Source organism: Peromyscus leucopus, chromosome 5 (genome assembly GCF_004664715.2).
Source record: "Peromyscus leucopus breed LL Stock chromosome 5, UCI_PerLeu_2.1, whole genome shotgun sequence".
NCBI classification, from domain to species: Eukaryota; Metazoa; Chordata; class Mammalia; order Rodentia; family Cricetidae; genus Peromyscus; species Peromyscus leucopus.
This window is the reverse complement of record NC_051067.1, coordinates 97,616,925-97,631,161: the sequence shown is the minus strand read 5'-3', so window position 1 is coordinate 97,631,161 and position 14,237 is coordinate 97,616,925.

Genomic DNA, 14,237 nt, shown 5'->3' with positions numbered 1-14,237 from the left:
CTGACTGGAGAATGCCCTTTCTGGGCTCTGCTTCTGTCCTAACTCAGGCTTTCCCTCTGTCCCCTGCTTCTTGATGACATCAGCCAGTCCCTCTGATGCATGTCCTCCCCCCTAGACTGCAATCTCGGAGCGGCCGTCAGTCTCCTCCGCATCCACTGGGTCTGTAAGAGGCAGAGCAGGCCCTGCCTTGGCTGGGGACAGAGTCACTGCACTCAAGAAGATGGCAGGCTAGCCGGGCAGGCTAAATGCTGAGCCATCAGCACAGGTCTGATTGAAAGCTGATGGAAGTCCCAAGGAGGGAAAATGGAGTGTTGGGATTGGGCAGTATAAACTCTCTGTCACTGGAACAAAAGGCTTGAGATCGCCAACTTAGAAGGAGGGAAAGTTTATTTGGGTCCTTGACCACTTGGCCTTGTTGCTGTGGATCCAGGATGGCAAATTATGTCATAGCAGGAGCATGCGGCTGAGGGGACATCATAGTGGCTAAAAGGGAAAAAAAGACAGGAAGACAGTTGTGGCACACTTGTAATTCTAGCATCAGGTGCTTGGGGAAGGTCTCAATAATGTGGTGATATATTGTGTACCCTAATAAATTGGCCTGAAGATTAGAGAGCAGAACAAGCCACTAGGTTAAACATAGAAGCCATGCAGTGGTGGCACACACCTTTAATCCTAGCACTCGGGAGGCAGAGATCTGTTTGGATCTCTGAGTTCAAAGCCACCCTCGACTACATGAGTTTGACTCAGTCTAGGAGAGAAACAGAGCCAGGCAGTGGTGACATACACCTTTAATCCCAGTACTCGGGAGTCACATGCCTTTAATCCCAGCACTAGGAAAGTTGAGACATGAAATGATATGGGTGGCGGAGAAAGCTATATAAGGCGTGTGGAGACAGGGACTAAACGCTTTCGGCTGAGGAAGGCTTTTTCAGACTGAGGAGTCCTAGAGGTAAGAGGTGGCTTGTTCCTTTGTCTCTCTGATCTTTCCACATTTACACCAATATCTGGTACCGTTTTTTTTTCTTTTTTTCATTTTTTATAAAAAGACCATTTAGTAATTCGAGCAACACATACTGTAATCCTGCCTGAAAATATAAACAGAAAAGGTCTAGAGTCCTGATATACCCTTCAAAGGCATACCCCGGGACCAAACTTTCTTCCACTTCTTACCTTAATGGTCTGTCTTCAGCTCCACAGGATGGAGAAGAAATCTTTAACCCAAGTGGGGACATTCTGGCTCCAAGTTACAGCAGAGGCCTTAGGATCTGTCTGAGGAGTTCAGGAGGGCTTGCTGGAGGAGGTGATGTTTGAGCTGCCCCCTGACTCTTGAGTAGGGATTAACTAAGTAGAGAAAGGTGGGGAGAATTTTCCAAGCAGTGAGCACTCTGTGTGGAGGTCCTGAAGCAGGAGAACTACGGCTTAAAGAACTAAGAAGTGACTAGTGTAGGTGAACCTTGCTGGGTGTGCGAGAGCGGCCAAGGTGAAACTAGAATACTAGAAATGAATCTCTGGCTCCCCTTTAGGATCAGTGTAGACACCATGCTTCCTGCTACTCCCTTTGCTGCGCCAGAAATACTTAACGAGGAAGGGAGCTCAACCTCCAAAGAGGAGCTCTTCAAATGGGCTAGGGAGGCAGAACAGCTTTGGGCCTTCACTCTGTCTTGACTGGGAGGGCATGCACTAAAGAATGAGTTTCATTGTCTCCCTACGAACACAGGTGGAAAGGTAACATGCATGCCTAGCAGCCCAACTCACCCATCCGTGCCTCAAACTGGAACTGCCCCCATCCTAATGTGCCACACCATTAATGATCAATGTCTGCCCATGAGACCATATGCTGCATGGCAGCAGGATGTCGTCTTCTCATGGATCAGGCATCAGCCATAGGAGCCAGGTGCTCAGCACCTGAGTGGAGGCAGCACCTGGGAGCCTGACCATAGGAGCCAGGTGCTCAGCAGTTGAGTGGAGGGCAGCACCTGGGAGCCTGATCCATATAAGAGCCAGGTGTTCAGCAGCTGAGTGGAGGGCAGCACCTGGGAGCCTGACCATAGGAGCCAGGTGCTCAGCAGTTGAGTGGAGGGCAGCACCTGGGAGCCTGACCATAGGAGCCAGGTGCTCAGCGTGAGTCAGCACTGGAGCTGATCATAGAGCAGGTCAGCAGCTGAGTGGAGCACCTGGACCTGATCCATAGGAGAGCCAGAGAGTGGACCTCATAGCAGTCTGAGTGGGGCAGATGGCTGACAGGCCAGCACCTGGGAGGAGCACCTGATCCATAGGAGCCAGGTGCTCAGCAGCTGAGTGGAGGGCAGCACCTGGGAGCCTGATCCATAGGAGCCAGGTACTCAGCAGCTGAGTGGAGGCAGCACCTGGGAGCCTGACCATAGGAGCCAGGTGCTCAGCAGCTGAGTGGAGGCAGCACCTGCAGGACTCTCACATTTTGCTAACGCTTTATTGCATCAACTCCATCTGGGTGCACAACTCTGAAGAAAGCCAAGGCTCAGCAAGAGAAGTTAAACAGTTAACCGGGGTCGCACAGGTCACATCAACAGAGCCAGACAGCAAGCACTCTTATCATGTAGAAGTCAACAAGGAACCAGAGAGCACTGTCAACCAGCACGATGACCTCTGACACCACAGGGCAAGCCAGGGACTCCCAGTCCCCATTCAGGCGCGCACATCAGATCGCACATCAGATCTCAGAGCCCTCTCCGCCTCTCTCAGCCAATCCACATCAAGTGGCCAGTGCCTGCTGGCTAGGAGACCGAGCAAGATCTTCACCTCACCAGGCCTGTTTATCTAAAAGGAACACAGTCACTGACCTCATCTGCATAACTCGCTGGGCAAAGCTGAGTCACAAAGTCAGTGCTCGTGGGCTGGAGTTGTCCGGCCTCCGAAGAGCCCTTACGAGGTTCTGGGTACTGACTTGATTCACTAGTCTGAGCCTCCTTTTTCTGAGCTATGGGAGGCGGCAGTGGTGCCACCTTATAAGTAAGACACTGGCAATCTACGAGAGACTAATTAATATAGAGTGCCTGGTAGATACCATGTTGGGTGTTTCTCTGCATGGAAAAAAAATAATAATAATAACAACTGCAGTTTCCCTTTCAGAAGATAGAGGGCTCTCTTGCATAATTTCTGTTTGTGGAGTTGGAGAGTTGGCCCTCTCAGAGGAACCGCCAGGTCTCTGAGTCACTCTGGTACATCTGAGTGACACCCTTACGCTAGGGCAGGGCCACCTCAAAGCCACAGGCTCCAGTCTGATGTGGAAATCAGACAATCAAACAATTCTCCTTGTGTAGGTGTAATGTGGCTTCTCGGTTTCTTCTCAGGAGGACACAGGCACAGACTGACTGGCTGAGGGGAGCCCCAGACCCCCACCCTAGCCCTGGCCCCAAAGCAAGACTAACTTTGGACATCTCAAGCCCCTCTATGATCAGATGGGAGCCGGGCTCCGCTGAGAGCGGGGTATGTTGTTGTGTGGTTTGGGAGTTTCGGGGGGTCTTATGCTGCAGCCCAGGCTGACCCCGACAAGGCAGTCCCAGTCAGCCCTCCGAGTGCTAGGATTGCAGTCATACAGCGCCACACCTGGCTGAGAGCACACTTTTACATCACTCCTCACTGCCTCGTCTGGCTTTCCCCACACTTCCGGTAAGTCAAGTTCACAAGAAGCCCCATCTCAGACCCTACTTCTAGTCCACCCGGGCTCCGAATTCCCTCCGTCTTATTCCAGGCACAATCTAGACTCCTAGAATGTGGCTTCTGAGGTTTGCAGAGGGTGGGAAGAGGTAAAGCACTCAAACCAGGATAGGTATATGGAATTCCCCCCCTCTCCCCCCCTCCCAACTGGCCGGACCTCTGTCTGTCCCTCCTTCACAGCTCTGAAAAGCTGGCAAGCCGCGTTTATAAACCCATACAGGAGATAGGAGATAGGGAAGCCAAATGAATCCCCAAAAGGCCCCCAGATAGCCTCGTGGGAGGAGTGGGTCCCTACCCGATGGCCTACAGTGACGGCTTCAGCTGGCAAATAAATCAAAGCAAGGTATGTAGGCTTTCTGCCTGGCTAAGGCTGAGCAACCCCAGCTCTGCAGAGAGTGCAGGGAAGCGCTCCAACACAGAGGAAAGGGATATGGAGGGGACAGCTTTAACACAGACAGAAGGGACTGGTGTGGTGATGGCAGGGTGAGTTCTAGGACAGCCAGAGCTGCATAGCAAGGCCTTGTCTTAAAAAGCCAAATAATGCGGGGGGCAGTGGCGCACACCTTTAATCCCAGGACTCAGGAGGCAGAGCCAGGCGGATCTTTGTGAGTTCGAGGCCAGCCTGGGCTACCAAGTGAGTTCCAGGAAAAGGCGCAAAGCTACACAGAGAAACCCTGTCTCGAAAAACAAACAAACAAAAAGCCAAATAATAAATAAATATATAATGCTAAATATTTATTTATTAGATAATAATATAAAATGCAAATAAAAATAATAAATGATAAGCTAAAAGAAAGTATAGAGAGACAGGGAGATGACAACCTATCACTAATATACAGAGTCATGAAGGTATTATAATCATAAACTAAAATAACAGATGCTTTTAAAGTGAACAAAATAATGACTAACACCTCAAAATTAAAATTATAACAATCAGTCCAGGCACAGTGGTGTATATCTATAATCCCAGCTCTGGGAGGCTAAGGCAGTATAGTTACAAATTCAAGGCTAGCCTGAGCTATATAGGAAGACACGTCTCAAAATATAATTATTATTTTTTTAAAAGATTTATTCTCAGGCATGGTAGAACACACCTTTAATCCCAGCACTTAGGAGGCAGAGGCAGGCAAATCCCTGTGAGTTCGAGGCCAGTCTGGTGTACAGAACAAGTTCCAGGACAGCCAGGGCTGCACAGAGAAACTCTGTCTCGGAAAAAAAAAAAAAAAAGATTTATTTTTATTCTTATGTGTATAAGTGTTTCACCTGCATGAATGTATATGCACCACATGTGTACCTGGTGTCCACAGAGATCAGAAGAGGGTGTCAGGTCCCTTAGAGCTAGAGTTATGGATGGCTATGAACCATCATGTGGGTACTGGGAACCGAACCCAAGTCTTCTGCAAGAGCAGCAAGTGCTCTTAACCAGTGAGCCATCTCTCTTGCCCCAATAATTAATTATTGAAGAACAAAAATTAGAAATGGTAGGGAGACAAAAAAGCACCTGTGTGTTTATTTGTTTATCCAGATAGGGTGTGTATATGGAATCCAGCATGGCCTGTAACTCACAATCCTCCTCCTAAGGCTGCCAAGAGTTGAGACAACATATTCCACACACTGGAAATAAAGGGAAAAGTATCAATTTTCTGAAAAGTGGGTGATATCAGGAGAGTGAGTAGAAAGGGAGTTCTTGTCACCACCGCAAGCTGCTTCAGAAGGAATGTTTATTGGGGCCGATGAGATGGCTCAGCGGGTACAGGGGCTTGCCACCAAGGTTGATGACCTGACTTTGATCCACATGATGGAAGGAGAGAATTGACTCCCACAGACTGTCCTCTGACCTCCACATGCCCCTGTTCCCAGAAATTAATACGAGTAATCAAATCGATTTTAATTACATCTACTTATTTATTGGGGGGGGGAGTCATGCCACAGTGCCTGTGTGGAGGTCAGAGGACAACTTCCAGGGGTTAGATCTCCCCTTCTACCGTATGAATCTCAGGGATCAACTCAACCTGTGAGACTTGGCAGCGAGCACCATTATCCAAGGAGCCATCTCTCCACCCCCTGCCTGAAATTTTTAAATGAAAAAAAAAATTTGAATTAGGTTGCAGTGTGCAACCAGACCCTTGATAAATATGAAATCAAAATAAAAACATGTTCAGATAGTCAAAGGGTAAATAGATCTGCATTCTGAGCAACCTTTCTTAGAAAGTCGGTGAAGGATGAGCTTCAACCAGAAGGAGCTACAAAAGCAAGGAATGGGAAGTATCCAGAAGCAAGGATCAACTTCAGAAGACAGAATGGGCAGTGGGCAACTGGCCCAGAAGTCTGATGCGGTGTGGACTGCCGGAAAAGCAAGGAGAAACAGTAAACTAGCAGGGAGGGCAAGGACTAGGGGTGAGGTGGAGCAGAGCTGGGACCAGGGGCGGTTTTCTCTCCAGGACGTCTTTAAAACTCCTTATTTTTTTATATTTATTTATTTTTTGGTTTTTCGAGACTGGGTTTCTCTGTGTGGCCCTGTCTGTCTTGCAACTCACTCTGTGGACCAGACTGGCCTCGAACTCAGAGATCTACCTGTCTCTGCCTCCTCAGTGCACCACCACACCCAGCTCAATTGTTTTAGTTTATTTTATATGTATGGGTAATTTGCCTGCATGAATGCCTATTCACCCTGAGCATGCCTGGGGTCCACGGAGGCCAGAAGAGGGAGCCGGGTCTCCTAGAACTGGAGTTAGAGATTGCTGTGAGCCACCATGTGTGGGGTCTGTGACTCAGACCCAGGTCCCCTGGAAAAGCAGCCAGCGATCTTAACTGCTGAGCCATCTCTCCAGTGCCCTCGATGGCTTCTTAGTACCATTTTTATTTTTATCACCTCTGTCCTGTTCCCTTTCCTCCCGGCCCTTTGTTGTTGTTTTGTGAGGCAGGGACTTACTATGTGGAACAGTCTTTCCTTGAACTCACGAAAATCCTCCTGCCTCTGCTTCCTGGGTGCTGAGACTAAAGGCTTGGATCACTACACCAGCCCCCCTCCTTTTTTTTATTCTTCTTAGCCCCACCCCCATCTAGCTTGGGGTTTCCCCTTTATTGCTGTGCTTCCTGCCTTCCCCCCATAGTGTCCGTCCTTTCCATCTGCACCCTCCCCTTCAGAAAAGACAGCGAGAGACTGGGGAGGTGACTTAGTGGGTGAAGTACTGTGTGCAAGCATGAGTGCCTGAGTTCGAGTCTCCAGTATCAAACGTTAAAAACAGGTACGGTCGTGCATGTCTGGAACTTAGGAGAGCGGGTGCAGGGACGGGAGATTCTCCGAGTTTGCTGGCCCGCCGGTCTAGCCAGTGAACACCAGGTTCCATGAGAGACCCTAATGCAAAATACAAGGTGGAGAGCTATCGATGGAGACAATTAACGCTGCTGCCCTCCGGCCTCCACAGACAAGTGTGCATTTGATAGGCCTCCCAGCTACCCCCACACAAAGGCAGTCAAAGGAAAGGATTTGGGGGGTTCCCGGCCTCTGGGTCAATGAGAAAGAAAATAGAAAATGAAATAATCGGGGGAGGTGACAGAGCTAGACAGGCCGAGTAGGAATGCAGGACAAAGAAAGAGGGACCAGAGGCCGTGTCCACCGTTGCCCCGGCTGCTAAGGGAGGCTGGAGAGAAAGCCTCGAGCTTTAAGACGTGCAGGTCTTGCCGAGTGGGGCACGTTTCAGACTCGGAGGAGAGAGGATGCTGTGGTTGAGCTGGTTAAAGTGAGTCGAAGGCAAATGCGAGCTGTTGGAAAACAAACAAAAAAAAAGTGTGCGGTCGAGGGGGATGTTGAGTTGCGTGGGGGGGGTGTGTGTGTGTGTGTGTGTGTGTGTGTGTGTCAAGGAAGGAGCATGATTTCTCTTTGTACATGTCCCACCCCAGAGAGAGCCGCTTCACAGACAGCGGGTAACGTAGTCACCATTGGCTGTGGGGGTTTGAATGAGAACGGCCCCCACAGGCTCATGTTTGAATGCTTGGTCCCAGTTGGTGGAACTGTTTGGGAAGTGTGGTGGCTTGAAAGACAACGGTCCCCAAAGGGAGTGACACTATTGGGAGATGTGGTCTTGTTGGAGGAAGTGTGTCACTGTGGGGGTGGCTCTGAGGTCTCTTTTTCTCACTGAGATGTAGCACTCTCAGCTCCAGCACTGCCATGCTCCCTGCCATGATGATAATGGACTGAACCTCTGAAACTGTAAGCCACCCTCAATTAAATGTTTTCTTTATGAGAGTTGCTGAGGTCATGGTGTCTCTTCACAGCAATAAAAACCCTAACTAAGACAGGAAGGATTAGAGGGTGTGGCCTTGTTGGAGAAAATGTGTCACCAGGGATGGGCTTGTTTGAGGTTTCAAAATCCCAGGCCGTTCCCAGTTCTCTCAAGCCAGGATGCGAACTCTTAGCTACTGCTCTGGTGTCATGGCTGCCTGCTTGCTGCCATGCTTCCCACCATGATGGTCATGGACTCCAACCCTCCAAAACCATAAGTTCTCAGATTAAATGCTTTCTTTTATAAGTTGTCTTAGCCATGGCGTCTCTCTCTTTTTTTTTTTTTTTTTTTTTTTTTTTTTTGTTGTTGTTGTTGTTGTTTTTCGAGACAGGGTTTCTCTGTGTAGCTTTGCGCCTTTCCTGGAACTCACTTGGTAGCCCAGGCTGGCCTCAAACTCACAAAGATCCACCTGCCTCTGCCTCCCGAGTGCTGGGATTAAAGGCGTGCGCCACCACCGCCTGGCCGCCATGGCGTCTCTTTACAGAAGCAGAAAAGTAACTAAGACAGTCATATATAGAAAGATGTATTCTTTTTTTTTTTTAAGACTTATTATTTATTATGTATTCAACATGTATGACTGCAGGCCAGAAGAGGGCACCAGATCTCGTTACAGATGGCTGTGAGCCACCATGTGGGTGCTGGGAATTGAACTCAGGACCTCTGGAAGAGCAGTCGGTGCTCTTAACCTCTGAGCCATCTCTCCAGCCCGAAAGATGTATTTTTTTTTTTTAAGGAAGTCTGTTGCCAGCGATACAGAACTGAACCTGAGCAGTGCACAGCACTTCCTCTTCCTTGAGACAATCTTTTTTTTTTTTCCTTTTTTTTTTTTTTTTTGGTTTTTTTTTTCTTTTTTTCTTTTTTCTTTTTCTTTTCTTTTTTTTTTTTTTTTGAGACAGGGTTTCTTCGTGTAGTTTTGGTGTCTGTTCTGAATCTCGCTCTGTTGACCAGGCTGGCCTCAAACTCACAGAGATCCACCTGCCTCTGTCTCCCGAGTGCTGGATAAGGCTGCGATGCCGCAAGATGTATTCTTGGTGGCATAGGTGATCCATTGTGGCCCTAGTGGGCCGAATGACATTGTTGACAAAGAAAAACAAGACCTCCTCAGCTCAGAGATGAATTTACTTCTGGGTCTGTCTTAGTTAGGGGCTCTATTGCTGTGAAGAGACACCATGACCGTGGCAACTCCTACAAAGGAAAACATTGAATTGGGATTAGTTTACAGTTTCAGACGTTTATCATTATCATCATGGTGGGACATGGTGGCATGTAGTCAGTCATGGTGCTGGAGAAGGAGCTGAGAGTTCTACATCTTGATCCGAAGGCAACAGGAAGTGAACTGTCTGCCACACTGGGCATAGCTTGTGCATATATGAGACCTCAGGATCCACCCCCACAGTGACACACTTCCTCCAACAAGGCCACACCTCCTAATAGTGCCACTCCCTATAGGACAAGCATTCAAATGCATGAGTCCACGAGGGCCATTCCTATTCAAACCACCACAGGGTCAAAAAGTAGAATTCAGGTTTGATGAAATGACTCAAAAGATACAGCATTTACCGTACAAGCCAGATGGTCTGAGTTTAATCCTTGAGCCTATGCAAAGGTAGAAGTGAGAAATGAGTCCACAAAGTTATCCTCTCATACACACGTCACCCATCCTCCCCATGTTACACACACACACACACACACACACACACACACACACACACACAATTTCAAAAATTATAATTGACCAGCAGTGAGGTCAGAGGCCAAGCCTTTTTTTTTTCCTGGACAAAGTTTCTTTGTGCAGCCCTGACTGTCCTGGAACTCACTCTGTAGACCAGGCTGGCCTCAAATTCACACAGATCCACTTACCTCTGCCTCCCAAATGCTGGGATTAAAGGCATGTGCCACCACCGCCACCAGGCTGGGTCAAGTCTCTTATGTGAGTGTTATGAGCCTTTTCTAATGTCACAGAGACGTGGTGAGGTATTTCTTCCAGATCTCAATCTCAGAGAGATATGTCTCAAATGAATGGTTTTTATACAGGAGCTTCATTCTGGAACAGGAACCAGCTGACCCTAACTGGGCTGAAGGACTGAGAGAAGTTGAGGTTGGAGGGGAGACTGGACACAGACAAACAGTGGCGTGCCCTTTGAGGCAGGGCCTTGTGAAATTCCAGTGTGTGTACAGACTGTGCAAAGCTTTAGTCAGGCCAGCCGCAGCGATCTCCTCACACAGGCACCATTTCTTCCTCCGCACTTGACTGTCCTTTCTCCTTGACCATTTTGTGTTGTTGATGATGAAAACGTTCCTGAGAACCTGGTCTAACCGAACATTCTTTATTTTTATTTATTTTTTAATTTTATGTGCATTGGTGTTTCACCTGCATGTATGTCTGTGTGAGGGTGTCAGATCCTCTGGAACTGGAGTTACAGACAGTTGTGAGCTGCCATGTGGGTGCTGGGAATTGAACTTGGGTCCTCTGGAAGAGCAGTGGTTAAGTGCTCTTAACCGCTGAGCCATCTCTCCAGCCTCCTAACCCAACACTTTTAAAACGAAAGGCAACTGAAGGTGACTTACCAAGGTCACCAGCAGTTACTGGCAGCCAAGCCTTCAGACCTGCAGTTCAAACTTTTATCTTCTCTGACACCTCGATACTCACTTTTGAGTCTCTTTCTCCTCTTTTGGTCATTTCGGGGGTTGGGACATGGGGAGCCCTAGGATCCACCCCTGTCATTTTTTTTCTCCTCAACAGAAATTTGAGCTGGGCACTGGTGTCATACACCTTTAATCCCAGCATCCAGGAGGCAGAGGCCAGAGCTGCACAGAGAAACCCTGTCTTTAAAAAAAAGAAAGAGAAAGAGAAAAAGTAAAAGAAATTTGTCAGGGAACAAATTTTGAGAAAAAGCACAACACAGAGTACAAGCTGTCTATCCTTGGCAGCCCATCATAAAATCCATCCCTCTTCTACTCCCCAGTCTCCCCAGCTTGAACTGTGGTCGTGGGAAAAAGACTCAGGGGGAAGACAGGACTCTCCGGGCAGCCTGTGACCCTCATCAAAGGCACTCACTGCATTCTCCGAGGATCACACAATAATGAACTCTTATCACTGCACTCACTCTTATCACTGAACCCATACAGTCACTCACCAGGGAAAGCTCACTGCACTCTGGAGCTGCGGCCACACTCTCCTTGCTCGGAGAGCCACACTCAACTAGGGAACGAGATTCCTTCACAAGAAGGGCAGGAAGGGGCTGGAGAGATGGCTCAGTCTTTAAGAGGGCTTGCTGCTCCTTCAGGGGACCTGGGTTTGGTTTCTAACACCTACTTGGTGGCTCACAATCATCTGTAGCCCCAGTTCCAGGGGATCTGATATCTCTACTGGCTTCCCTAGGCAGCAGGCACACATGTGGTACACAGACATACATGTGGACAAAACACCCATACATGTAGTATAAAATGTAATATATAGAGAGAGGCGAGGAGTGGGGAATGAGAATTAGCTCAGTGGTAGAATGCTTCCTTAGGTTATACCATGATGTACTGGGCACACACACACACACACACACACACACACACACACACACTGCCAGATTCACCAAATCAAATTCCTAAAGTGTCCTAGGATTACCCCCAAGAACTGAGTGCCATACAGAGCAGACAGTTGAGAATTCTGTGGGAGTGGAATGGTGTTAGGGGACTTCCACAAAAGGACCTCCAATCTTGGCAGCAGATCTTTCTCTAATTTGACCACTGGGATCAAAGTTCTTCCTGGACAGAGCCCTAGCTCCCAGTGCTGACTTCACACTGACCTCCATGACCCTGGGAAGGTCCCTCATCAGTGAAATAAGATGGTGAGATTCCATGGTTCCTTCGGAAAATACATAGACTCCTCCCGTCCTTGTGAAGACAAAGTTCTCAGAAGTTCCTCTTTGCTCTGCCTCCCAAGGATTAGCGGGCCACTAAAGTCTATCTTTTAGAGATGAACTGCCCACTGAAGTCAGCTGGGAATACATGGAACCTCCTTTCCTGAGCCCTCCCCAGTCCCAAGCTACAGGACAAGGTCACACCTGGAAGGGCACTAGCCAGAAATGCTGATCGACACAAAAACCAGACTCAAGCGTTGTTAATCAGCACAGACACTTGATTGTCTGTGTTCTCTTTAGATCCACTGGGCTGCAACTCTGGCCAGCCTACATGAAGGAGATAAGATGTACACAGCCCACATTCCTGAGGCCACTGCTCTTCAAGACGCTAGACAGCTGAGGCGCCCATGGGATCTAGTGAACTTTCCTTGAAGAACTGTAAGGAAGATATGATTAGGGAACAGGGTAAGACAGTCATTGGAAGGCAAGAAAGAGCCTAGGGTCTTCCAACACTGACCCGTTGTTACCATAGCGATGACTCTGTCCCTTGGCCTCTGCAGTCAGTGACTCCATCGGAACTTGAGCTGTCCTCCTACGTCTGACAGATTCTATTGTCCTTAGTGTTGTCTCCCAGGTCTTTATCGCAGGCCTTGTGAGCAGAAGCCCTCCTGTCCCTGCACTTTGAGAACAAAAGTGGGCAAGGGTGGATGATAAAGAAGCATTGGAAAATGAAAAGGCATTGCCTAGCTACTCGGGAGGCTGAGGCAGAAGGGCCTCCCGAGTCCAAGTGTTTGAGGTCAGCCTGGCCTATAGAGTGAGACTTACATGAAGAAAAATAGAAATGAAAATTAAAAAACAGGGAATAGTGACATATACCAGTAATCTCTGAACATGGGAGGCCGAGGCAAGAGGACCACAAGTTCAAAACCAGCCTGGGCTATATAGGATGACTTTGTCTTAGAAAAATGAAAAAACCAAGCCAGACATGTGGCACAAATTCCAGCACTTAGGAAGCAGAAGTAGGCAGATCTCTGTGAGTTTGAGACCAGCCTGGTCTACATAGTGATTTCCAGGACAGCCTAGACTACATAGTGAGACCCTGTCTCAACAAAACAAAACCAAACAAAGCAAGAGACAAACAAAAATAAGCAAGCAAAACAAAAACAAAAACAAACAAACAAAAAAAAAAACAACAACTAAGAACGTTACATAGAAACCTAGATGCCTGGCTTCTTTGAGAAATTTGGATATCTGGAAGTTGGTCCTCATTCCTTACGGAAATCACTACCAAGAGCTGAGCAGAATCTGGCTCTCCAGGCACTATAGTTCCAACCCAGAATCTTTCCCCGGGAATATGTCCTGCTTGGTTCCTGCAAACATTGGGATTTTGGAGACCTGCAATTAAACTTAAGCCAGATCAACTAATTGCAGCTCAGTCCTTCTACCCCTGCAACTGGCATCGGCCTTTGGGTCTCTGAAATGCCCTTAGATGGACAGAGGCCAGTGCCAGAGCCATCTGTCCTACCAGATTCTGTCCAGGACTCAGGCCAAGAAAGGTCATAGGACTAACCGGAAACACAAGCCAGAGAGCTGCGAGACAGACGGGCCTCTCAGCCTCTCCAGGAACCTTGGCGGTTATGGGCTCCCAACATCTTTCCCTCTTTCCTGGCTGCTCAGGATTAACAGAGGCCCAAAGAGAAGCAAGTCTGACTTTGTTTTGGGTCAGGCCTCTAGGGTACCAATATGTAGTACAAGACAATCTTCTGACTGCTGTGATAATGGTTAATGCTAGGTTCTGGACCTCAAGTAACCATAATCAAATGACTGTTCTGCTTAACTGAATACCCAATTAATGTGTTAATCTCCTAACCTGTTCTGAGACTGTAGGAAAGAAACAGTTTCTCCCTTCTGTACTTTCACAACACACTGATAGCAGATGTGTGGGAGTTCTTCACTCATATTGATACTGAGTAAGCATTCAGTTCCATGGTGGGCACTAGCTGGGGGTACTTTAATTCAATTCACTTCTGACCTTATCAACTCAAAGGCAGTAGCATCAGATCCAGAGGCTCTATCCAATCTGGCCCTCCACTTCCAGGACCAAATGGAAGCCCCAGGGTGTTGTGTCTGTGCCTCTGAATGGACCAACTGTTAACTAGAGCGCCCTTCTTAGAGTCCAGTTAATTTGCTACAGTGTTGTTACAAGAACTCAGAAACATGTTTACTCATATCTGCTGGCTAATTGTAGAGCAGAATACAAAATATACAAATAAAGGTTTGCACAGGACAAGACTTCTCTTAGTCAATAATCCTCCAGGTGTTTGATAATATGAACTCTATCCTTTCAGATCTGGGGTTTTATGGAGGCTTCCAATAAATGTCCGATTATGTGGAATTCACT